General features: G+C 46.2%; 1 long non-coding RNA gene across 1 annotated transcript; it reads left to right on the top strand.

Annotated features, from left to right (window-relative positions):
* The first annotated feature begins 441 nt into the window (after nt 1-441).
* Nucleotides 442-2,470, top strand: LOC146785203 (uncharacterized). The gene is made up of 3 exons (XR_014970937.1): nt 442-1,537; nt 1,630-1,698; nt 1,810-2,470. It is a non-coding gene; the product is annotated as an uncharacterized LOC146785203 (long non-coding RNA).
* Nucleotides 2,471-3,492: the final 1,022 nt, after the last annotated feature.

Raw genomic sequence — 3,492 nt, 5'->3', positions numbered from 1 at the left:
TAGTGTTCCGTTGTTTGGAATATTTATCTGTCACAACGTCGTATTAACTCAGGGTGGAGTTTTTTTTTGCTAGAACCTTGATTTGAGTGAATAACCTATTTTTAAGGATATATTTGATACTGCGTCATGATTCCCCTGCACCCCACAAGGGTACTGACTGTATAACTGAGTGGTAGAGTGTACCTGAAGGAGAAGATCCTCTCCTTTCTCCACAGCCGGACAAATCTTCAATTTGGTTTGGATTCCAGAGTCACGCTCCTTTTGACCAGTCCGCTTTGTCGGGGCAATACACCTTTAACTGGGAGCATCTGTCTTAGGACCACGCTGCAGGACACCACGTCACGGAGCAAGAGCCAATCGCTAAACGGGAAAATCCCGGCACCAGGACTGAAACAGGGAATCCCGGAAGAAGCGAGGTCGAAGCACAAGCATCGTGTATGCCAGAGACGCCGACTCCCACAGAGGAAGCAAGGCTGCTGAAGGGGACCGGAACGCAGACCAGGAAAACTGGAAAGCCAGGAGGTGTCAGGCCGCATATGACTGACGTACACTGACTGACATGTATCGGGAAAGAAACCAGGAAACACCAGAGAAAACTACTGTTCCCGGCATCCCTCTCGTGAGGCTCGCCCCATGTGATCTGAACGCCACGGTAGTAATCAAATATAATGAGGCAAGGAGTTCCGGACACTGCTGATTATTTGGTGAACTTAACGACATTGCTGATCCATTTCTACTGACTCAGAGGCGGTAAGGGTGCTTCTGCACCAGTGTTTACTTCCCTGATTGTTACCTGCCGTATTTCCAGTGTTCCTTGACCCGCGTTACTCCCGTCTCCTCCGTTGGCGAGACAGTGTTTTTTAAACGGTCGCTTGCGGAGGAGAACCCGGAGCTGCTTCTGAGTTTTGTTCCTCTTTGTTCCCTGTTGACAAGACTGGCAGCCTCCTGCGGTCTCATGCAGGGATCATCTTGTCTAGGGGTAACCTACCTTTTGCCATTTACTCCGGCTACAGCGCGCGCTCTCTGATTTACATAGAGCGGGAAGCGCATTGACTCTCTATTGACTCTTTTACTTGATCTTTATTATTTTTTTTTCACAGCTGAGTCTATCGGATACCTTATCTTGCATTGTGACATTTGGTGTATTTTGGTTCCTGAGGACTCAGGAGTTGTTTTAGCCTCCCAAACCAGAGATCCGCATTACACTCAATTGAGCATAACATTAAGCTCTAACCAGGCTTTCATTTACTGTTTTCTCTTGGAGCATGACAAGTGATACTATCGCATATTGCTTTGGTGTTGTGGTCTACAGCGCCACGACGCCTCAGGGCAGCAGTGCGCTTTACAAGACACCTACATTTACATTTACATTTACATTCCAAAGCCGTTTCATTTTGGTAGCAGTGCAGGAATATTAATGTACTCGCCTTCTCTTCTTACATGGCCTTTTTTGTTTGTTTACACTTAGGAGAGAGTAGTATGGGGTGGCCAGGTGAATTCAACCCTTGCATACCAGGCTATTCTGCACCTAACTTGGGTAGGTGGGAAGTTGTCTCATACTTCGTTTCTTCAGTAGCGTGTTTTGATTTGCATGTACAAAATTCATTGTTTATTGTCTCTTCATAATAGCTGTCGTGTAAGAAGTCTGCAAAACACCCTCTTCTCTCTCCTGGTACCACTCCTCCTTTTTCTTTACAGGTAGTGTGTTACAGTCAGTGCTACTGTTCTATGTAATGGTATATACTTTGGATTTTGCTACATGTTAAGGTGGACTGTGTATTGACGGCATTCTTACTGTGTCTTCCTCAGATCTCCCTCCACGCTGTTCCTACCCTTTCCTTCCCTCGCTTGACTATCTCCCTATTCCGTGTATCTATATATATATTCTGGACTTGGGGCAGTCGCGAGGTGGACCCCATTGAGCATCAGCACAATCCTGAGGATTACGGAAGGGGGAACCTGACAGGAGGCCAATGTTCCTGTGTTGCGCCCAGCTACGCTCTTGGAGGAGCGTGGCTCACCCAGGTACGTGAACGCTTCACCAGGTGGGCTGGGAGGAGGGAGAGAGCTGGGGAGTAGTGGGTCGACTCTCATGTCTCCTACCTTATAAAATTCCCCTCCCTCGCACTTTCTTCTCACGCCATTGGAGTTGTTCTGAAACACTTGGGTGTTCCCTCACTCCCTTCCCCTACGTGACCAACAAGAGCACCCTACTTATTATGCTACACCTTCTCTCCCCCTCTTTGTGAGACTACTCCGAGAGGATCTACGGTGGACGCAAGAAGAACGTGAAGTACCGTACCGGGGTTATCGACAGCAAGATAAGAAGTATTATCGAACTGTTGCACACTGGCTCATGTGAAACATTGCGTTTGTAAAAAGGATAAAAATACCCAAAGACACATACATATAGACCTCGATCCTTGCTCAAACCCAGCCCAAGCTCACATACTGTATTGTGGATTTTTGTCGTTTGGTCTTGTTTTGGTTTAGATAAAGATTACTTATTTGTCTAAACTGGTGTGGCGTCCATTTGTAGTGTTTTCACTGTAGTACTGTATGTGTTGACTAATGCTTTATACACTGCCTCTGAGATAAGCCTGTCTGATCATGCCAAGCTGTGAAGGGGGTGAGCAGGGGTTATTTTAGAAGTGTATCCCCTTACCCTGACTAGAAGCAATGGTCCCTATTTGGACAAAGGTACCTACCTCTGCCAACTAGAGACCCCCATTTCTAACACACGCTTATTGATTTCATCATGGTTTCTTCACCATTATACCGCCTGATTTCTCATTTTGATATCTTTTTTAGGTCTTTCAGTGACCACAAACCCTTATCCCTAACTCTGGACATTGTCGTGGGTCCAAATTTACAGCCAAGGGTGGACCTCCCGACCTTGTCTGCTATGGATAAAGGTAGAAGGCTCAAGTGGGCACAGGTAGACCTGCAGCGTCTACAAAAGTCTCTTTTCTCTTCTTGTCTCTATGATTTTAAAACATGCTTGGATAGTGATGCAGGGGGGAGGGAGGTATTGGAGGCATATGAAGGCATAATCCAGGGGGTTAGCAAACTCTTGGCTCTTACAATCACTAGTACAAGGGAATCACAAACTTCAAAATGGTTCAACAGGGAATGCTCACAATCTCTCTGCAATTTGAAGGCAGGGTTGAAGCAGTCCCCAAGGGATGGGCAATTGATTAGACATTTTAGGGGTCCCTACAAGTAGACCAAAAAGGAGTGTAGTCACAAGTTGCAGGAGGTAGCCTGGGAAGAGGTATGTCAAACCTGTGACACAGGGAACAGTTGCCTTTTTTGAAGTGTTGTAAACAGGCCTTTTTTGTTTAAGTTTCTGGCCAGTTTTTATTTCACTATATTCCAGAGCAATGCTGTGTGGCTCATTTTGAAGGTATTAATAACTACAAGGAGGGGGGGTGGTAATACTTCGGGGGCACTGTCCAAAACCAATGACCGAGTGGTATTCACTTTAGATGA

Source organism: Triturus cristatus, chromosome 11 (genome assembly GCF_964204655.1).
Source record: "Triturus cristatus chromosome 11, aTriCri1.1, whole genome shotgun sequence".
Classification (NCBI taxonomy): Eukaryota; Metazoa; Chordata; class Amphibia; order Caudata; family Salamandridae; genus Triturus; species Triturus cristatus.
This window is presented reverse-complemented; position numbering and strand designations above follow the sequence as displayed.